The sequence below is a fragment of the Sapajus apella genome, unplaced genomic scaffold, assembly GCF_009761245.1.
Source record: "Sapajus apella isolate SASKATOON/1434 unplaced genomic scaffold, GSC_monkey_1.0 scaffold63, whole genome shotgun sequence".
NCBI classification, from domain to species: domain Eukaryota; kingdom Metazoa; phylum Chordata; class Mammalia; order Primates; family Cebidae; genus Sapajus; species Sapajus apella.
Window position 1 is genome coordinate 10,767,199 of NW_022437003.1, and position 23,671 is coordinate 10,790,869.

Genomic DNA, 23,671 nt, shown 5'->3' on the forward strand with positions numbered 1-23,671 from the left:
AGGAAGGACCGGGTTCAGTCCTGGTATCCCGGCTCCCCAGCAGTGTGGCCTTGAACGAGGGGTGAGTTAATTCCTCACTCAAAGGGTTACCATGAGAACGAAGTGAAATGATGTCTGCCCAGTGCCAGGTACAGGGTCTGACAGATAATGTAACTCAAAAAGCAGTGATTATCATTGTGATTTTCAATAAGTTCTTTCACATAAATGATCTCATCATAATTCTCAGAACAGTCTTTTGAGGTAACTATCACAGTTGGCATGATTTCATTTTCGGTGAAGTTTGTGACACAGTGAGGCTATGTTCTGATGTGATGCATCTTCATTTAATGTAGGTTTAGGTAACTTTTTATAATCCGAATCCGCGACACATGAGGCCCCAGTTCTGGACTTGAACTGTGGTTTTATTACATGAAATAAGGAGATTTTAACCACAGAACAGGTGGTCTTCTGGCAGACGGCTACTTGACTCTCTGATTAATTTATGTCATGCTTGGTTCTTAATCAAGAGTCAACCAATAATTAGAGCAGGGTCCCTGCAGGAAACTGTGATTCCATTTATGACAATCCATTATGTGATTTAAATTGCAAGAAGGAACTGTGGGGAAAGGGAAATATAAATCTCATTTAAAAGTTAGACCTTGACTTTGAGTTGAGCTATTCCCTTTAACGGGATCATTCCCAGATCAGAAGACATTTTCCTTTGAAGTAAATACCCTGTGACCTTTTATACAAAAAGACACGAAATTATTGAATGATACTTTTGAGCAGACACATTTCGAGACATTAAATCTGTGTGTGTGTTTATGTGTGTGTACGTGTGTGTGTGTGTGTGTGTGTGTGTGTGTGTGTGTGTTCTAGTACGTTTCCTCTAGCCTAGTGGTTGTCAAATTGACCTGCACATTAGAATCCCAGGAGAGACAGATTTTAAAAACTAATGCTCAGGCTGCACCCCAGGCCAATGAAATGAGACTCCCTCAGAAGATACCTGGGCATCCGCATTTTTCCAGTCTCCATCCCAAACAATTCAAATGTTTAAGCAGAGTTAAGAACTGACTTAGGCTGGGCACAGTGGCTCATGCCTATAATCCCAGCCCTTTAGGAGGCCAAGAAAGGAAGATTGCTTGAGGCCAGGAGTTCAAGACCAGCCTGGGTAACAGTGAGACCCCATTTCTATTATTAGTTGGTTGGCTTGTTTATAATTGCAAGAAAACATAGAGAAGATACAAAATCCAATACGTCACGTCTATAACCCTCCCAAACTCAGGAAGGACCATGAGTACTAGAGGCTGTGTCTTCAGGACCTTCAGACCTGACAATCTCTCCAGGAAATCAATATCTGCCCATGTTGTTCTTCCTTGGCCTCTAATCTCAGGTAGTTCAAGATAGTTTGCAGAGTAGAAACCACAGAATCCCATTGAAATACCTCCCTGTTGCAGTAGCTTATCCCTTGTGCACATAACATCCCATGGAAAACCCAAATTGTACACATTGGCTCATCCTAACATCCACTAGATGTTAGATTCTTGGAGAAGAAGAGATCTTGAGTCCTGCCTCTGAGCACCCACTGGAGCTAATAAATTGCCCAATGAGTTCTCCTTGCCCATGCCTAGGGATAAGCAAAGAGACAAGCCTGTGAGGCCAGAGACAAGACGGAGGCAGCCATGGCAAATTTCTCTCACTGTCAAAATTTCCTCAGTTTTAATTTTTTGCAAAGGCAGTTTCCCAAGGAAGATATGTGTTTTGCCCCATTTCTACAGCAGATTATCTTGAAGGCAGAAGCTGACTCCTGCCCATCATTGTGTATCTATCTACAGATAAGACTGCAGACATATAGAAAAAGCATTTTTAACTGTTGAATGAATGAATAATTTCTACCACTTATATAGTATCTACCCCATGCCCAGCACTATTCCAAGTATATTAATCCTCTCAATAACCTATGACAGAAATATGATTATCATTTTTATTTGACAGATGAGGAAATTGAAGCACAAGGAGGTAAAGTAACTTGCCCAAGGTCGCCTCTTCAGTAACTGATGGGGTCAGGATTCAAATCCAATCTGTGCTTTTTTACTGCTAGGCATCAATGAACATCATAATCTATGCTAGAAGAGACAAGACCTAAAGTGGGACATAACTCAGTTCTAGTCTGGGGGAAAGCGGCAGGGCGTATTCCTTTGATTGGTATAGGGTCAGTCCTTGCATTTTAAAAGGCAGCGCTCATGTGTGTGTGCGTGTGTGTGTGTGTGTGTGTGTCTCGATACGTGTCCTTATTCTGTTTCCAGGATCCAATCCAGAACCGCACATACATTTAGTTATCATGTCTCCTACAGTCTATGCCTGATTTTTGGTCTTTTCCTTGGTTTCTCATGCTCTTCACTATCCTGGAGAGTACTAGTCAGGTATTTTGTACAGTGTTCCTCAGTTTGAGTTCATGTGATGCTTTCTCTCCTGATTAGAATGGGGCTCCCTCAATGGATTTGGATGCAGTAAATCTGAGGTGTCCAAGAAGCTAGATTTTTAACACATGCCCCTAAGTGGTTCTGATGCAAACAATCTCTAGCCCCACTTTGAGAAATATCACTAGACACGATATTACTAGACAATTGGAGTAATAGATTAAAATTTTTTAAATATTAAAAATTGCTTTTGAAAATCAGGAATGAGAATAAAACGTTAAACAAATATGGGGACAATGACACTTTTCTCAGATTTAAAACATAAGGAGAAATTGTCAGAGGTATGTGAACCACAGTGACTCCATCTTGAATAGGGACTGGGTAAAAAAGGCTGAGACTTACTGGGTTGCATTCCCAGGAGGTTAGGCATTCTTTGTCACAGGATAGGATAGGAGGTCAGCAGGGGTGGTATCACAAGATACAGGTCACAAAGACCCTGCTGATGAAACAGGATGTGGGGGGAAAAAAACCAACCAGCCAAAACCCACCAAAACCAAGATGGTGATGAAAGTGACCTCTGATTGTCCTCACTACTCCTATATGTTAATTATAATATATTAGCATGTTAAAAGACACTCCCACCAGCGCCATGACAGTTTATAAATACCATGGCAACATCTGGAAGTTACCCTATAAGGTCTAAAAGGGGGAGGAACCCTCGGTTCCAAGGATTGCCTGCCCCTTTCCTGGAAAACTCACGAATAATCCACCCCTTGTTTGGCATATAGTCAAGAAACAACTCTAAGTATACTCAGTCAAGACGCCCATGCCACCACTCTGCCTATGGAGGAGGCCTTCTTTTGTTTCTTCATTTTTTTTTCTTTTTTTTTTTTTTGAGACAGTCTCGCTCTGTCGCCAGGCTGGAGTGCAGTGGCGCGATCTCAACTCACTGCAACCTCGGCCTCCCAGGTTCAAGCAGTTCTCCTGCCTCAGTCTCCCAAGTAGCTAGGACCACAGGTGCGCACCACCATGCCCAGCTAATTTTTGTATTTTTTTAGTAGAGACGGGGTTTCACCACGTTGGCCAGGATGGTCTCAACCTCTTGACCTCGTGATCCGCCCGCCTCAGCCTCCCATGTGTTTTCATTTTCTTAATAAACTTGCTTTCGATTTACTCTATGGACCTACACAAATTCTTGCGTGAGGTACAAGAACCCTCTGCTACTGTTTGGCTCTGTGTTTCCATACTCATCTCATGTTGAATTGTAATCCCCAGTGTTGGGGGAGAGAGCTGGTGTGGGAAGTGATTGGATCATGGAGGTGGATTTCCCCCTTGCTGTTCTCCTGATAGTGAATGAGTTCTCATGAGAACTGATGGTTTAAAAGTGTGAAATACCCACTGGATAAATTGGGAAAGATACGGGCAATAATAACCCCAAATCCCTCAGTTTTCCTATTTGTAAAACTACAAATAGGAAACAGATATATGGGGAAACGTCCAATCTCATCAGTAAGCAGATGTAAATGTTAAAAAGAATCATCATATGTCTTATAAGTTAGCAAAGGTTTTTTAAAGACAGGATCTTATGCTGGTGAATTTATGATAAAATTAGAACACCTTTCATTGCTGTTGACATTGTCAATTTATACAACTCTTTGGCAAAGCAAACTGATAATATATATTCACGTAAACAAAATATTCATATTCCATGCTCCAGTTATGCAATTCTTGAGAATTTATCCCAAAAATGCCTCCTTAATTCAAATGAAGGGAAAAGCTCTGAAGGAAAAACACCAAAATAGCAAAAAAAATTTGGAAAAAAATGTACATGCAAAAATGGCAGCATGATTAATAAATTGTGGTATGTTATCTCCAAGTATACAGCTACTTGATAATTTAAAAGGCTATCATGAGAAAATATACATATTATATTGAAACAATATAAATTATATAAAAAGGTATATTAAGTTTATGTTTGCATTAAAATATTCAGGTATAAACAAAAACTAAAAGAGAGTTTGCCAAATGAAATGTTTACACTTTTATATCCTCTGAGCTAGTCTTCATTTATTCAGTACAAATTATTTTATTTTATCTTATTTTATTTCATTTTATTTACTTTGAGATGGAGTCTTGCTCTGTTACCCAGGCTGGAGTACAGTGGAGTGATCTCAGCTCACTGCCAAGGCAAGCTCTGCCTCCTTGGTTCAAGCGATTCTTCTACCTCGGCCTCCCAAGTAGCTGGGATTACAGGTGTGCGCCACCACACCTGGCTAGTTTTTGTATTTTTAGTAGAGAAGGGGTTTCACCATGTTGACCAAGCTGGTCTCGAACTCCAGACCTCAGGTGATCTGCCCACCTTGGCCTCCCAAAGTACTGGACAACAGGCGTGAGCCACTGTGCTCGGCCAGTACAAATTATTTTAGTGTCTATCCTCTCAAAAGATAAAGACCCTTAAAAACCAAGAGGCCCTTTGGTCAGGCTGCACTCTTGCTTCGGTTGGAGAATTTATTGGTTCGTGTGTTAACGTGAGTCAGATGCTGGGGAGTGGAGCACATGCCCAGTTTATTCACTGAATGTGGCTCATGTGCTTTTAAAAACCCCCTTGGCTTTTCCTGCTAACAGCCTAGAATTAGGGGAATCAGTGGGTGTGTCTGCACCATATTGAGAATTTCCCTTTTCATAAAAACACCACTGGGACAACTAACTTTTCTTTTGTTTTTTTTGAGGTAGAGTTTCTCTCTGCCACCCAGGCTGGAGTGCAGTGGCATGATTTCAGCTCACTGCAACCTCCGCCTTCCAGGTTCAAGTGATTCTCCTGCCTCAGACTCCCAAGTAGCTGGAATTACAGGCATGTGCCACCACGCCCAGCTAATTTTTGTATTTTTGGTAGAGAGGGGAGTTTACCATGTTAGCCAGGCTGGTCTCGAACTCCTGACCTCAGGCGATCCGCCTGCCTCGGCCCCTCAAAGTGCTGAAATTACAGACTTGAGACACCACACCCGGCCACAACTAACTTTTTTTTTTTTTTTTTGAGACAGAGTCTTGCTCTGTCACCCAGGCTGGAGTGCAGTGAGTGACATGATTACAGCTCACTGCGGCCAACCTCGCAGACTCAGGTGATCCTTCCATCTCAGCCTCCCTAGTAGCTGGGACTACAGGCTTGGGCCACTAGGCCTGTCTAAAGTTTTGTCTTTTTTTGTAGAGATGGGATTTTACCATGTTGACCAGGCTGATTTTAAACTTCTGGGCTCAAGCGATCTGCCCACTTTGGCCTCCCAAAGTGCTTGGATTACAGGTATGAGCCACCACACCCAGTGACAACTAACTTTTTTATAACTCCAAATGAATTCCATAAACTGCCCTTCTCTGCCTTCTTCTGTCCACTGTCTGCTTGCCTTGTGATAAGCCTTTGCTTCCCTCCTGCTCCCACCTCATTAAAGCAGGCCTTGCTTTTGGAAAGGTGAGGGAGGGGGACAGATTTCTGAATGTGCCTGCAGCCAGGCGCCCACCTTCCTCCCCAGCATGGTCATCACCATCCCTCCCTCGCCAGCCCCTGGCACATAAGCATGCCTGTTGCAGAAAAGCCACAGTGTGGACACCTGACCACAGGGAACATCAAACCTGCATGCACCAGAGGCTTCCATGAACCTAAGCTCTTAATTCTTGAAAAGGCACCAATGACACTATTAACTTGGAGGCAGGAGAAGCATCAAATCAAGTGATAGGGGGCATTTTTCTTTTTTATTAGAGAGTTTAATTAGAACATCTCCCTGAGTGCATTAATTTCAGGATGGACTCAAAGAAACACTTTAAAACAGTCCCTTTAGAATTGGTCAACGGTTTTCCCTAACAAGGTTGCAAAGAGATTTTGACCCATCTCTTACTAGTTTACACACTGAAAATGTTCCAGAAAAGTTGCTTCTAGTATAGAAAGATGTTTCTACTGAGATTTGACACCCTTCCAACAATTTCTCCTTATCCTCTTTTGACTTTTAACTTTTACTCTGTTTATGAAAGGATTCATTTTGGCCTTGAAAACTAGAAATTCACTGTTTCCCTAAGGAACGCAAATCTGTGGAAGCAAACAAACAAACAAAACAAAGAAAATACATCCAGGAAGCAAACAAACAAACAAAAAAGCAGATCTCGCTATTGGAGCCAGAAGTCTCTGGCCAGGAGCTTCCTCAACCCACTGACATTGGCTTTCACCCTTTCACCCAAGGCCACACAGTGAGAAAAAGACACTGGATTTGGGCCAGACCTTACAACTGACTCATGTCCTCCATTCCAGAAATGGCTGGGGGGAGATGAACAGTGCGGCCAGGGGTGGCGTGTGTGACAGTCCCTGCCCACGCAATCACAGTTGTCTCTCCGGGCACCTTGTCAGGGCTATTTAATACAGTCCATTGCAGGGTGCTCCAAAACTCCTTGTAGCCTGCTGACTACAAACCAGTAACTCTGCTGAATTCACTAAGGCAGAGGTTCATAAACTAAGGCCCATGGACAGAATATCGATGTATTAGGGTTCTTTAAAGGGACAGAACTAACGGAATATATATATATTCACATATATATATATGGGTTTATTAAGTGTTAAATCATGCAATCATAGGGTCCCACAATAGCCCATCTGCAGGCTGAGGAACAAGGAGAGCCAGTCTGAGCTCCAAAACTGAAGAACTTGGAGTCTGATGTTCCAAGGAAGGAAGCATCCGACACGGAGAAAGATGTAGGCTGGGAGGTTTGGCCAGTCTCTCTTTTCACATTAGCTGGCCGCCACGCCCAGTTAATTTTTTTATTTTTAGTAGAGACGGGGTTTCACCATGTTGGCCAGGATGGTCTCGATCTCTTGACCTCGTGATCTGCCCTCCTCAGCCTCCCAAAGTGCTGGGATTACAGGCGTGAGCCACCACGCCCAGCCCAATCTCTCTTTTCACATTTTTCTGACGGGGTTTCATCACATTGGTCAGGCTGGTCTTGAACTCCTGACCTCAGGTGATCCTCCCACCTCTGCCTCTTTCTATTCTAGCCAAGTTGGCAGCTGATTAGATTGTGCCCACCCAGATTGCGGGTGGGTCTGCCTTTCCCAGCCCACTGACTCAATTGTAATCTCCTTTGTCAACGCCCTCACAGACACACCCAGGTTTAATACTTTGTATCTTTCGATCCGGTCAAGTTGACACTCAGTGTTAACCATCACAATCAGGGTTTGCCAATGTGGGTGGGAAAAAAAATACATACTTATTTTTACCAACTTCCTATTGAAATTTAGCATTTTCTCGATTATGTACATAAGCAACAAATCGCAATAAGTTCCTGAGACTTTGTCACCAATGGAAATTACCAATATTTTCATGTTATCCTTCCTTGTGGCAGATATCTCAAAATACACCTATGCTTATCACCCCTTCACAAGTATGGTGGTGGTTAGGTCTGAAAGTTTGTGTCCCCCTTTCCAAAGTCATATGTTGAAGTCCTAACACCCAGTGTGAAGGTAGGTATTTAGGAGGTGAGATCTTTGGGAGGTGATTAGGTTTAGATGAGATCTCGAGGCTGGAGTCCCTATGATGGGATTAGTGCCCTTATAAGAAGAAGAGGAGGAGATACCAGAGCTTGTGTGCTTGCTCTCTCTCTCTCTCTCCCTTACTCCCTCCCTCTCTCCCTCTCTCTCTCTCTCTCTCTCTCCTGCTCTCTCCCTCTCTTTCCCACTTTCTCCCCTCTCCCTCCCACTCTCTCCCTCGGTCTATCCTACTCTCCCCTCCCCTACTCTCCCCCCACCCCCCGCTTTCCCCTTTCTCCCCCCACCCCCCGACACTCTCCCCTCCCCACCGCCATGTGGAGATCCAGGGAGAAGGTGGAATTGTGCAAGCCAAGCCAGAAAGTGGGCTCTCACCAAAACCCAAATCTGCCAGCATCTTGATCTTGGACTTCTAGCCTCCAGGTCTGTAAGAAATCGTCGTCTGTTGCTTAAGCTGACCAGACGTTGGTATTTTGTTATGGCAGCCAAGCTGGCTGATACACACATATAATATAATATCACATATTTTTAAAGAATGTGGTAACTTCACTTGCACATAATGAGTTTCCTTTACAATCCTATGTCTTTCCTTTTATGCATTCGAAACCATTATTTTAAGACTAGGTCCAGCCAGGCCTAGTGGCTCATGCCTGTAATCCCAGCACTTTGGGAGGCTGAGGCGGGCAGATCACCTGAGATTGGGAGTTTGAGACCAGCCTGACAAACATGGAGAAACCCCGTCCCTACTAAAAATACGAAATTAGCTGGGTGTGGTGGTGTACACCTGTAATCCCAGCTACTTGGGAGGCTGAGGCAGGAGAATCTCTTGAACCTGGGAGGCAGAGGTTGCAGCGAGCCAAGATCACACTATTGCATTCAAGCCTGGGCAACAAGAGCAAAGCTCCATCTAAAAATAAATAAATAAATAGGTCCATAGACTTATCCAGTGAGGTCCAAGCACAAGAAAGATCACAAAACAGACTCTCCTTCCTTTCCTCCATCCGGGCCACATCTTCACTTAACAAAAACAGCTTCCTTCCACCTCCCAGGCTGAGAAGTGGTGGGTGAGAACATGGTATAATAAAGCCTGTTTTAAGGTCTTCTTTGCCCTTATAGATCAGCGCCTCCACTTACTTCTACTGTCACAGAATTTGCCCTCTGACCTCAGCCACTACCTGACAAGCATCTGCCAGTTGGGGGAAAGGACATGTGCAGATGGGTGTATACCCAACACTGCTCCCAGGAAAGAACCCCAAAGCCACCAGGTCTTACCAAGGGTGACCTTCACACAGAGCAGCACATGGACACAGCCTCACAGAACTGCGGGTGGGGCAGTTGGAAGGCCACCATTAACTGTGGAGTTATGTTAAGGCTTACACTGATTCTATGTTATGATTTCATTTTGGAATAAAAAACCAGAGTCCTGTATTCCATCCTGCCAAAATGACTTAGTAGTAATTTGAACGCAAGAAATCTGTCACAGGCCAGGCGCGGTGGCTCACACCTGTAACCCCAGTACTTTGGCAGGCCAAGGCAAGTGGATCACCTGAGGTCAGGAATTCAAGACCAGCATGGCCAACACAGTGAAACCCCCATCTCTACTAAAAACATAAAAAATTAGCCATGGGTAGTGGCAAGCACCTATAATCATTTGAATCATTTGAACCCAGGAGGCGGGGGTTGCAATGAGCTGAGATCACACCAACTGCACTTCAGCCCGGGCAACAGAGCAAGACCCTGTCTCAAAAAAAAAAAAAAAGAAAGAAAAAAAAGAAAAAGAAATCTGTTACAGCTTTAAGCTTCAGTTTCCTCATCTTTCAAATGGTGGCCACAACTGCAAAGGTTGTGGAAAACATGTTTCAAAACATGTTCTCTCTCTGTCTCGCTCTCTCAAATTCCTTCTTCCTTATTTTGAGAGCTACTGACCTTAATTTTAATATTATTGCATGGTAACCCACTTTCAGAGATGCGAAGTTCAGCATCTTGAAGAAAGGAATGTCATCTTAAAGTCCATTATATTTTTAATCTAAACCGCGCGGATTAAAACAGCCTGCTTTAGGACGGGGTGGGCGTGACTTTTTATTTTGCTTTGTTCTCAGCATTGCTTTATCTAGAATCTGTGTTTCAACACATCACCTCTAGGTGGCAGTAATGTACCACGGAGATGTGCGCTTACCCAGGTAGAAGCCTGCCGAGTTTCAAGTCCTGAGGCAGAAGAGAACCTTAAGGAAAATTTTAATGTGATTACTGGGTGTCAGCGCTCCTTAGATGCTCTACGAGCGAGTCAACTCATCACTGCTGTCCCTGTAACTGACTGCGTTGGAGGAACGAAGAAAAGCTACAGGCTCCTGAATACGTTACATGAAGGATGCAATGGAATATTTTATGGTATAGGGATTTTCCCAAGCCTGTCCTCTGTATATGCTCTCTCTATATATATTCTTATATAATCAACTCATGACCCCTCTCCTCTTCTTTTCTCCTTTCCTAACTCTAAAAAAACAATTTCAAGATCCATTTGTCCCTTAGGTAAATGAGCTAAGATACAGTAGTAATTTATAGAACTAGAATAGTTGCATATAGTAAGTGGCATATGTATATATATTGAAGAATGTGAGCCTAAGGGGGGATCACATTTGAGGGACAATGTATTTCATTGTTCATTCCTTTAGATTTCTTCTCCTTCTTTTTTTTTTTTTTTTTTAATGAGACTGTGTCTCACTCTATTGCCTAGGCTGGAGTGCAGTGGTGCAACCTCAGCTCACTGCAACTTCCGCCTCCTGGGTTCAAGTGATTCTTGTGTCTCAGCCTCCCCAGTAGCTGGGATTACAGGCACCCAACACCACGCCCAGCTAATTTTTGTATTTTTATTAGAGACAAAGTTTCACCATGTTGGCCAGGCTGGTCTCGAACTCCTGACCTGAGGTGATCCACCTGCCTCAGCCTCCCAAGGTGTTGGGAGCTACTGCACTTGGACTCCTCTGGATTTCTTCACAAGAGTTTACGTATCTGTTTCCTCATCTGTAAAATGAGTTCCACCTTGGTATGGTTGTGGTGAGGATTAAAGTGGTTCACAGATGCACAGCTGATGAGCTGCCTGATGCGTGCACAGGAAGCTGCGTATGGATGCTAGCGGCGACTACTGTTAGTATTACCCAAAGCTCTTTGCTTTTTAAAATTTTTGTTCAAAGTTTTTTGTAGAGATGAAGTCTCGCTATGTTGCCCAGGCTAATCTCTAACTCCTGTGCTCAAGTGAACCTCCTGCCTCGGCCTCCCCAAAACCCTTTGCTTTTTATCTGAAGGAGTAAAGAGGCGATCTGGGCATGGTCAGTTAGGGAGAAATGAAAAGGAATATAGAGAAACACACCATACATACCCCCCACAACATACACACAGATACACACACACACAGAGACAGACACATATACACACACAGGGACACAAAACCAGACACAGATTCATACACACACAGAGGTACACAGAGACAGACACAGATACACACACAGACACAGATACACACCCACAGACATATACAACACACAGCCTGTACAGAATATAGGGAGATGTGAAACCCCATCAATAAGGCTGCTAAAGGCAGCTAAAAGAGAGAAGATGAAAGTGTAAAGGCAGTATGGGAAGGTCTTGGCTAATTGACCTTGTTAGGATGGATGGATAGTAAAACTGGTGTTTAGGGTTAACAAAGATAAAGGGAGAAAGAGGATCATAAGCTGATCTTAGAAACAAATCTTGTTTTGGGAAAGCAGCTTCTCTTTTTTCAGTTTCTGGGGTTCCTGGGATGTGTGTACTAGCGTATGACAGCACAGCCAAACCCACTGAGAATGGACTTTCTTTTTTTTTTTTTTCAATAATTGTTTATTCTGTTATTATACTTTAAGTTCTGAGACACGTGCAGATCATGCAGGTTTGTTACATAGGTACACATGTGCCATGGCGGTTTGCTGCACCCATCACCCCGTCATCTGCATTAGGTATTCCTCCTAGTGCTATTGCTCTCCAATCCCCCTACCCCCAATAGGCCTGGGTGTGTGATGCTCCCCTCCCTGTGTCCATGTGTTCTCATTGTTCAACTCCCACCTATGAGTGAGAACATGCGGTGTTTGGTTTTCTGTTCTTGTGTTAGTTTGCTGAGAATGATGGTTTCCAGCTTCATCCATGTCCCTGCAAAGGACATCAACTCATCCCTTTTTATGGCTTCATAGTATTCCATGGTGTATAAGTGGAGAGTACCCTTTCTTGAACGGAGGCACTGTCCCATGCTGTGGCTCTGTCATGAGTGGAGATGGGTGGTGTGGAATCAGAACAGATTTGCTCTGCCAGAGATCCCTGTGTAGCCCTCCAGTATTCCTTTCGGGTCATGTGTTGATTTATGTCTCTGACTGAGACAAATACATGGAAATTCAAACTTAAAAATCAAAAGTGAGCAGGAGATTCTTCAAATGGGAAGATAATTCTACACTTTACAAAATAATTCGCCATTGGGCTCCCTTAAACCTCTGATGGAGAGTGTAATTACGTTTCCATAACACCTCTCAGAAGTGCAGTAAGGGGCCATCATATCCAGAAATCTTTTCTTTGAAGTAGATTCCTTAGAAAGCAAAAAGGTTTACGAAAAGCATTACTCCCATGAATATTAGTCAGTTGATATGATCCATGCAGATACTGTATTGGAAGCAAATGTTTGTGTAGCTGGTAAATTGCTGACATGATGGGAAAGGTTTCTGGGTATGCTTCAATTATCTTCTCTCTTTTCTTCCCATTATTATTTATTTATTTATTTTTCAGACAGAGTTTTGGCTCAGTCGCCCAGGCCGGAGTGCAGTGGCACAATCTCGGCTCACTGCAATTTCCATTTCCTGGGTTCAAGCAATTCTCCTGCCTCAGCTTCCCCAGCAGCTGGGATTACAGGCGTGCACCACCACACTTGGCTAATTTTTGTATTTTTAGTAGAGACAGCGTTTCACCATGTTGGCTGGGCTGGTCTTGAACTGACCTCAGGTGATCCTCCTGCCTTAGCCTCCCAAAGTGCTGGGATTACAGGTGTGAGCCGGCATGCCAGTGACCAAAGCTCTGTTTGGTCTCCCTCCATTATTTTAAAATTATTATTACTTATTTTGTGAAAGTTTTTACCCCTGTGACTAGGGGAAGACAGAATTTTAGCCCCAAAAGCAATGGTGAGGTTGAACAAGGAAGGAAAGAATGAAAGCTTTCCACTCTCAGGAGACTCCATGCTTTGAGCTTCCTAAAAAGTTGTACTAAAGGTAGACATCATCGCTCAAGTTTCTAGACTGCTTCACAATTGCAAATAAAGATCTAACAACCTTGTCTTTTACACTTCCTGGAAACGTTTTTAATTAAATCAGTGGCCAAATTTACAAATACTCTCCATCAGAAAACTCTTATGTTTGGCAGGAGCTACAGACTGTGATGTCAGCCCCTGAGTTGAAAACCTGGCTCTTCCAAGAGAATAATAGAAGCTATGAAGAAAAAAAAATGTGTCTGTGCCAAACTAACAAAAAAGAATAAAAGCTTGTAAGATTCTAAATTGAATTTGCTTTTGTCATTTTCCCAAAAGATGTTAGGAAGAATATCAACTTGCTTTAGAGGTTAACCAATTAATTAATGTGAAAAGCTGAAAACGTATTATCCCAAGATTGTTGTGTAGTTTATTAGTTGAGATATATGTTTATTTTTTGCTTTCTAGAAACTATGGAGGAAAGACTGTGCCTTCTGCTTATTTTCTATTCCTCATTTTGAGACCCATTGCCCAGGCTGGAGTTCAGTGACAATCATAGCTCACTGCAGCCTCAAACTCTGAGGTTTAAGTGATCTTCCCACCTCAGGCTCCCATGTAGCTGGGACTACAGGTGCATATCACCACATCTAACTAATTTTTTTATTTTGTTATGTTTTGTAGAGATAGGGTCTCTCTATATTGCCCAGGCTGGTCTCCAACTCCTGGCCTCAAGCAATCCTCCTGCCTTGGCCTTCCAAAGTGCTGAGATTACAGGCATTAACTACTGTACTGGCCGCCTTATTGTATCTATTCATGTGATATTAAGAGTATTTAATTAAATGCTTATTGATCTGATTTGCTGGAGGTCTAGAAGTCTTTGGCATGAGATAATGTTTATTAGAAAGAGAGCTGGATTGAGATTGTAATGACCCAAGCCTCATCTTATCTTTGTTGCATCTTGTCTTTGTAGAACAATTTATAGTTTACCAAGATCTTACAGTACATATATAACTTACTACATTTGATCGTTATAGCTACCCTGTGACATAAAAGACAATATTGTTATTCAATACTGTATAACACTGGTCATATTGGAGTAGGGACCACTCTAAAGACATTCTTTTAACTTAACTCTTCATGTATTGCAATATACATAGCTGAGAATTTTCCAAGCCTTCAATTTCTGGTTCCTTTTTGCTTAACACTTTCTTCTTCAACTTAACTCTGTGCTCTCACATTTTGCCATAAGTAGTAAAGAGAAACCAGGCCACACTTTCAACACTTTGCTTAGGGATTTCCTCAGCTAAATACCCGTTTGTCACGAGTTTTACCTTCCACAAAACACTAGAACACAATTCAACTAAGCTCATTGCCACTTTGTAACAAGGATCATCTTTCCTCCAGTGCCCAAAACATGTTCCTCATTTCCATGTAAGACCTCACCAGAGGCATATTTAATGTCCATATTTCTATCAACAGGCTCTTCAAGCAACTAGGTTTTTCTAATATGCCCTCAAAACTCTTCTAGCCTTTCCCAGTTCCAAAGCTACTTTGAATTTTTTGGTATTTGTTATATCAGTACCCCACTCCCAGTACCAAAATCTGTATTCATCTATGAGGGCTTCCATAACAAAGTACCATACACTGGTTGGCTGAAACAACAGAAACGTATTTCCTAACAGTTTTGATGGCTTGAAGTCCGAGATCAGGGTTGGTTGGTTTCATTCTGAAGATTCTCTCCTTGGCTTATAGATGACCATCTTCTTCCAGTATCTTCACATGGTCTTTCCTCTATGCATGTACATATCTATGTCACAATTTCCTTTTTTTATAAGGACACTGGTCATGTTGGATTAGGAACCACCCTGAAGATCTTCTTGTAACTTAATTGCCTATTTAAAGACCTTATCTCCAAATACATTCGAGGTTTTAGGGTTAGGACTTTAACACATGAATTTGGGGAAAAACTATTCAGACCATAAAAGGCAGTAACCTATAGATGAGAATTAGACCCACCAATGAGAATATTCATAGGCATAGAAACCTAAGGGCACATGGTGAATATACTCAAAACCCAGATATTTCTATTTTTCTTATTCAGTCTAGTAAGGTGACAAAATGTATTGGAAGTATGTGATCCAAGTAAGTAGATCTATGAATGGTTTCAGGAAATAAGATGCAAACATAGGTTATAGCCACAAGAACTCCCTGTAATTTTTGACAGAGCTACTCCAATTTTGACATATCACAACATTACAGCATGCCTGTCTTGATCTATTTGTGCTGCCATAACAAAATATCTGAGACTGGATAATTCATAAGAAGAAAAATTTGTTTCTTATAGTTCTGAAGACTGGGGGGTCCAAGATCAAGGCACTTGCAACTGGTGTCTGGTGTGGGACCTCTTGCTGTATCCTCACATGGTGGAAGGGGTGAAAAGGGCAAAAAGGCACTACTAGAATGCTCCCTTAAATTTCTTTTTATCAGAGCACTAATCTATTCATGATTTAATCACTTCCTAGAGGCCCCATCTCTTAGCACTATTTAATTGATGATTAAGTTTCAACATATGAATTTTGAGGGTCACATATAGACCACATATAGACCATAGCAATGCCCAACATTTTTTGCAAGTTGTTTGAAAGATTAAATTCATGGCAATGCTATTATATTAAAGATTACGTATTCTTTGTTGTGTTTTTAGAATTAAACGATGCTTCATCTTCCCTAGAATTATAATCCTAAAAGTTAAGGAAGGAGATCGTATTTTTATCTCTACTCTCTAAATGGTATAAATCTCTACAAACAAAATTTGAACATAAACCACCCTTCTCAGTGAATTTAAGAACAGGTACTGTGGGCTGAATAAGAACCAGTTCAGTCACTATCAAGCCAACAAAATCAGTGATCAGAGCTCTTGTGTGCTGACCTGCAAATCACTCAACTCTAACTAGCTGATTCATTGCCAAGGTCACTGGCTTTGTCTCCAACCTAAAGCAAATCATCCTCTAACCAAGCTGGGTCTCTGCTTTGTACATGGGGGATTAACTATCTCATAGGCTTAGAATGACAATGGAAATGCACTTTACAATAGATATGCATTTATTAAAGTCAGGGAAGAAACATTTTTTAAATGTTCTCTTCAAGTGTAAGCCTGCTCTTGGATTTTTAAAATGTGTGTTTTACATAGCATACCATAAGCATATATTTGTGTTTGAAAAGAATCGTATAATAGATTAAAGCATCATTCTTGTCCAAACATAAAAAAGATATGAAATTGTCTTTTAGATATATCCTTGAGACTTTTACTGGATGTTCCAAGAAGAAAGTTGAACACAACTCCTAGCACCTAAGTCCAAATCTTTCTCCATCATTGGAACTTCACGAGGATAAGTTTGGAGCAAAACAAAACCAACTAAATTTTAAATTATCACTCATCTGATAGATCCAGGAAAAGAGGGGACTGGAATCATTTTTCACTAAGGTCCCTCTGGGTCCAAAAATCAGAGGTCAATGCTCAAATTTTTTCTTAGTTGTTGGGTGGGATCAGATAAAACCTCAAGACCCTTTCATTCAAGGGCCTTGACAAGGCAAACTTTGCACACAAAAATGTTTGGAGTCGCCAGGCAGCTCCAGGCAATAAGACAAGATCTGACAGTTACTATATTTCTCCCTGAGCTTGTCTTTGGTTCTATGATCACTCATTTAAAAAGACACTTTAGCATTGTGCCAAATAAAGAAAAATTTGATTAACAATGTAACCAGCTGGCTCTTCAACCTTCCTAGCAAGTCATGATCAGAACTGCCCCTTCATGAGCAGCTTCTGTGACAGACACCTCTTGGTAGGCCTCCAGGGGAAGACGGGCATAGGATGCAGACGTGGTCAGATGCCATCACTGCCGCTGGGGCAGAGCCCAGTGCTCTGTGCTGTGGGCCGGCAGTGGCTCTTCACAGCCTTTCTGAAGGTTTCTGCAGCCCTGTTATCCACCAGAAAGTGAATTATTCCCCTAGTCTTCCAACTGGTGTCCTTGCTTCCACCCCTGCCTCTCCGCCGTCTATTTTCCACACAGCAGCCACAGTGATCCTTGTAAAATACAAGTTGTGTCATGTTGCTCCTCTGACCAACACTCCAATGTCTCCCAGCACAGAGAACAAAGCCAAACATCCTCGCTGGGACTCGATCTGGTCCCTGTTACCTCCCTGACCTCACCTGCTACCACGTTCTCATTCCGGGTCTCTGCATGAGCCCCCCCGCCTCCTGGCTATTTCTCAAAACACTTCAGGCATATGTCCTCCTCACAGACCTGGTGCCATTCTGCTCCCTCTGCCCGGAATGTTCTTCCTACAGACACTCAGTGACTTGCTCCTTCACTTCATTCAGGTCTTGGTCAAATGTCACCTTATTAGAGAAGGCTTCCCTCTCCCCCATCACTCTGTTCCCTCCCCATCACTCTTTCTTATTTGAAATAACCTCAAACTTCATGAAAAGTTGCAAAAAGAACACAAAGAATGTCTGCCCTGAACAATTAGAGTGTAAGACACCCGCGTGATGCCTCAACACCCTTAAATATTTAAGTTTGGACGTTCTACAAACAAGGACATTCTCCTACATAATCACAATTCAACCATCAGGATAGGAAAGTTGACTCCGGTACATTCCTGCTACCTCATCTTCAGACCCCAGTCAAGTTTCATGAGTTGTCCCAACAACACTTTTTGTTGCCAAAGGACCCAATACAGAAACCTGCATTGCAGTTTCTTGTCATGTTACCTTAGCATCCTCCAACTTGAAACAGCTCCTCGGTCTTTCAGTGACGTTCATGAGTTTGATAGTTGTGAAGAGTCCAAGCAACTGATTTTGTAAAACGCCCATTAATTTGGCTTCGGCTGATGTTTCGCCATGATCAAATTCAGGTTATACATCTATGGCAGGAAAATCACAGAAAGGATACTGTGTTCAGAACCAGCTACATACACGTAGGGGTCACTGCAAAATGAAAATGTAGACTGACCCCTCATTAAACAATTAAGAATTTCAGGCCGGGCACGGTGGCTCTCGCCTGTAATCCCAGCACTTTGGGAGGCTGAGGAGGGTGGATCTTGAGGTCAGGAGTTTGAGACCAGGCTGGCCAACATGGTGAAACCCCATCTCTACTAAAATACAAAAATAAGCCGGGTGTGGTGGCATGCACCTGTAATCTCAGCTACTCAGGAGGCTGAGGCAGGAGAATTGCTTGAACCCAGGAGGCGGAGGTTGCAGTGAGCCGAGATCACACCATTGTACTCCTGCCTAGGCGGCAGGGCAAGAATTTGTCTCAAAAAAAAAAAAAAGAATTTCAAGAAAACAACAGCAGAGCATTAAACTAAGCATATGCCCCTCTGAGCACTGGCTCCTGTGCTACCGTGGAAGTCCATGAAGCTTGCCCTGACTGTGATCTTCATGTTGCATCTCACTGGATGGCAAATGATTCTACTTAGTACGTTACTGATGACGTTACCTTTAGTCACTCTATTAAAGTGGGTTGGCCAGGTTTCTCCACTGTAACCTTAATATTCCCCTACTTTGTAATGTTTGGGGTAAGATATTTTATATTTGCTTAGTTTTATCAATATGAATTCATGGTTTCTGATTTTATTCAATGGTTAATAATGCATTACTATACTTATTTATTTTTAATTTACATGTAGTCCACTTGACTTTCTTTGATGTACAGTTCTATGAATTTTTGTTTGTTTTTTGACAGAGTTTTACTCTTGTTGCCCAGGCTGGAGTACAATGGCCCGATCTCGGCTCACCACAACCTCTGCCTCCAGGGTTCAAGTGATCCTCCTTCCTCAGCCTCCCGAGTAGCTGGGACTACAGGCATGCACCACCATACCTGGCTAGTTTTGTATTTTTAGTAGAGATGGGGTTTCTCCATATTGGTCAGGCTGGGCTCGAACTCCCAACCTCGGGTGATCTGCCCACCTCAGCCTCCCACGGTGCTGGAATTACGGGTGTGAGCCACTGCGCCCAGCCAGTTCCATGAGTTTTAATACAAATGCAGACAAGTGTACCCAACCTCAGAATGAGAATACACAGCACTTCCACACCCCCAAAATTCCTTCATGTTGTCACTTTGTAACAAAATCCTCTCCCTCCTGGCCCCTGGAAATCATTGAACTTGGTCCTAAAGTTTTGCCTTTTCTTGAATGTCCTCTAAATAGACTCATACTGCCTATAACCTTTTGAGACTTGAGTGTTTCATTTGGCATCATGCCCTTGGGATTCATTCATATTGTTTCCTGAATAAGTTTCCATTGCATAAGTGGATACAATTTATTTATCCATTTGCTCATTCGTTATATCAAATTTTCCTTATTCAAATCAATGGGGTTTTCCATCTTCAGTCAGGACCCTCACTGATTGGGAACATAGGGGCAGTGATTCTTCATTCCTGACACGTTTCCAGGCGATGCTGAAGCAGCCAGTCCAGGGACCCCACGTGCAGTAGCAAGGCTGTAGCCAGCTCACCAGGACAAGGATGATTATGAGGGGCCGGGACACTGTCTTCAAAGGAGGACATTGTGCTAGTACAGGTGAGAAATCATGAGGGCCTGACCCAAGCCAGTAGCAGTGGGGCAGACAGTGGAGACAGACTATAGAGAGAGTTTAAAAAAAAAAAAAAAAAAAAAAGGAGACCCACAGACTTGAAGGGTAAGAACACGGTTCCCAAGGACCCAGGAAGAGGAGCAGGAGGGGAGTTGATGGTGTGGGGTAGCAATGAGCTCCCCTTCGTCATTCAATGTGAAGGGGATCGGGGAACATCAGGTAGAACTGCCACCTAAGAAGCTGGCCAAGAGTGTCTGTGGCTCAGAGGAGGGAGAAGCCTGGGCTACAGGTGATAGTGGATGTGGGCTATGACCCCAAGGGGAAGGGCAGTGAAGGGAAGTAGGGGAGAGCACGCCTCCTCCCTGCTGCTCTCCAGCTTCCCGGAAGGAGCCCACTCCCACCCCACCCAGGCTGCCTGCCTGCCTCTATGTATTTGTTTATCAACAGCTGAGCTCAGAACCTAATCTTAGCATCTCCACAACTTTCTCAGAGACAAAAGGAGGCTGCGATGCCTACAGGTCTCCAGCGTTAGATGGAGAGTTGTTCAGAGAACTCTTCTGACCTTGCTGCCTCTTCTCCTGGCTGGGTCCCAGATCGTTGCTCCCTCAATTTTAAAGGCAGTATTGCCGCTAAAGCTCTATTCTGTTTCTTCTTAGCACGGGTAATACCACAACCTTGCATTAAAAAAAAAAAAAAAAAAATTTTTTTTTACCACTAAGCTAAAGGAAGCAACTACAGAAATATGTATTAATTAACAACAGTCTAATTTCCAAAATTAAAGAATCTAATCCAATTGACACCACAAGAAAACAATGACAAGATTCCAAGGCTTCCAATTACCTCATTTCATGAACAGTGTATGCTACGCAGAAGGGCTTGCGGCAGCCACTCCGTTTCTTCGGCAGCAGTACTGCCTTTCCAGAGTGGACAGGATTACAAAAAGGGTCACTTCATTTCCCTTCAAGACAATGAATCTACCCCTTTGTCTCCTCCTTGGACTAACTAGTGTTAAAGCCTTACTAAAAGTAACTCTTAACAGGTCTCAGTGGCTCACACCTGCAGACCCAGGTACTCAGGAGGCTGAGGCAGGATTGCTTGAACCTGGAAGTAAGAGGTTAGTTCCACTGCACTCCAGCCTGGGAGACAGAACAAGACTTTATCGCTAAAATACATTTTTTAAAAGTTTTAAAGTAATTTTTTTGATTATATGTTTTTAAGTTAAAAAACCCACATCCTTATATTAAGTATGGTCCCAATTTTGCAGCCTTATGTTATAGACAGACTAAAAAGTCTGGAAGACTTAGTGAGAACATCTTTGAGAGTGAATTATGGATTTTTTCTTTTGTCTTATCTGTTTTTCATTACTGTCTTCTACAGTCAGTGATGATTATGCTTTGTCTCTGTAAGAAAAAGTCAATGTAGTTTTTTAAATATTAAGAATTTACAGCTTGGCATAGTGACTCATGCCTGTAATTCCAGTATTTTTGAGAGGCTGAGGAGGGCAGATCACTTGGACCACGAGTTCAAGACCAGCCTAAGCAAGATGGCGAAACTTCATCTCTATAAAAAAAATACAAAAAATTAGCCAAGTGTGGTGGGTGCACACCTGTAGGCCCAGCTACTCAGAAGGCTGAGGCAGGAGGATTGCTTGAGCCTAGGAGGTTGAGGCTTCAGGGAGCTGGGATCATGCCACTGCACTCCAGGGTGACAAGGCAAGACTCTGTTTCCAAAAAAAAATTAATAATAATCACACTGCTCAGATTCCAGGTGGGCACTTGGTGCTTATTTATTAATTATTCGAGTGAGTGAGACTAAAGGAAAGACAAAAGAACAGTCGTGCCATAGGTCCCTGCTCCTCCGATGGTTGGCTTCCTTATTCTGTGCCTGCAAAGCAGTGACTTCAATACAGCTCTAGGCTTGCCTTCTGTAACCCACAAACAGATCACTTACAGAATAACACTGCAGAGAGGAGCGTGCTGAGGGGAAATGTGTTTGTCATTTGTGAATTAAAAGCAAGACTACAAAGGCTCCACCCCTAATTAATTGCAGGGATAAAGGTGAGTGTCTCACAGTGTAAACAATCTGAAGCAGCTGGTGAGACAAGTCCCCAAGGACCAGATCCCAGCTAGCTAATTAGCAGGTGCTCACCTGAGCAGACATCACAATCAGAGTCTTAAGGAACCTACCAATATTTTAAAAATCAGCTTTGTTATGAGTTATTCTTCCAAGTCAAACAAGATAGGATCAAATTGCAGGGACCTAGTTTCAAAATTCAAGCTGTGTCTTTAGAAGGGTGGAAAACCACACTGTAGCTGAGAAAAGAGGCTCATTAGAGTAAGCACAGTATTTGCCAGTTCAGATGCAGTTATTCCACATTCAGATGTATGATTTTGTAAAAATCAAGAGCATGCTTTGATTAGCACAAATATTCTTCTAAATTCATTCATCTAACATACATATATTGAGCACCTGTTCATATGTTTCATTTTATTTTATTTTATTATTATTTTTTCAAGATGGAGTCTTGCTCTGTTGCCCAGGCTGGAGTGCAGTGGCATGATCTCGGCTCACTGCAACTTCCGCCTCCTGGGTTCAAGCAATTCTCCTGCCTCAACCTCCCAAATAGTTGGGATTACAGGTGCGCGCTGCCACACCTGGCTAATTTTTGTATTTTTAGGAGAGACAGGGTTTCACCATGTTGGCCAGGCTGGTCTTGAACTCCTGACCTCATGATCCACCTGCCTTGGCCTCCCAAAGTGTTGAGATTACAGGCATGAGCCACCGTGCCTGGCCATAAATTTCATTTTACAAGGCAAGTGTCACAGCACTTTATAAAAAAAACTAATCTTTTCCACTTAAATGTGAGTGATATGCAGACGGTAGTGGGGTGCTGGAGCCAGTTTGTACTACATGGGAACAGATTGATGAATTTTCAGGATTTTGCAGGCTGGTTGTTAAATACACTATTGTATAAAATTTCAATTAAATTACATTAAAAATAAAGGTGATGCCGGCCACAGTGGCTCACGCCTGTAATCCCAGCACTTTGGGAGGCTGAGGGGGGCAGGTCACCTGAGGAGTTCGAGACCAGCCTGACCAACATGGAGAAGCCCTGTCTCTACCAAAAATATATAATTAGCTGGGCATGGTGGGGCATTCCTGTAATCTCAGTTACTCAGGAGGCTGAGGCAGGAGAATTGCTGGAACCTGGGAGGTGGAGGTTGCAGTGAGCTGAGATTGGGCCATTGCACTTCAGCCTGGTCAACAAGAGAGAAACTCCATCTCAAAAAAATAAAAAAATAAAAATAAAGGTCATAAATACTCAAAACATCTCTTTCAAATAATTTTGCTACATTTTGCTATTCCCTACTCTCTAAGAGTTATTTTCTTCTATTAGACCTCTATTGTCAAAATCCTACAAAACGATATGTATGCACCTCTCTTCCCCTCACTGTGTTCAGTAATGTCACGAATGGTGGCATGAAATCAGCCATGCCGGGAGTATTCACACCACCAAAAATGGCAAACACTAAAAATCAGGGCTTCCTTTTTTGTTGCTTGTCTATACTTAAAAAGGTGAAGAGGAAATGTTAATGATACAGATTAAATGTAAAAGTGTGTCATAAAACTTAAAAGGGGGTCTGTGGCTGCTAGGTTGTGAGTAGAATTGAGGAAATATTCTTCCAGTATTCAAAAATACTGGGAGATCTGATTCAAAAATATTGCTGATCTAATTCAGTGCCGTCACTCACATTGACTAATGAATGAAGTTTCCACATCTTCATGGTTTCCTTTCTGTTCATTCAGAGTAAACAAAAACATCCACCAGCATTCATGTTAGAACTACACTCATGGCCTGGTGCTGTGGCTCACGCCTATAATCCCAGCACTTTGGAAGGCTGAGG

General features: G+C 42.6%; 1 long non-coding RNA gene across 1 annotated transcript in view; it reads right to left on the minus strand.

Annotated features, from left to right (window-relative positions):
- Window positions 1-20,951: 20,951 nt before the first annotated feature.
- Window positions 20,952-23,671, minus strand: part of LOC116529772 — a 35,806-nt gene continuing 33,086 nt past the window's right edge. Inside the window, exon 3 of the long non-coding RNA XR_004259664.1 lies at window positions 20,952-21,166. This is a non-coding gene — a long non-coding RNA (uncharacterized LOC116529772). The remainder of the gene's footprint in view (window positions 21,167-23,671) is intronic.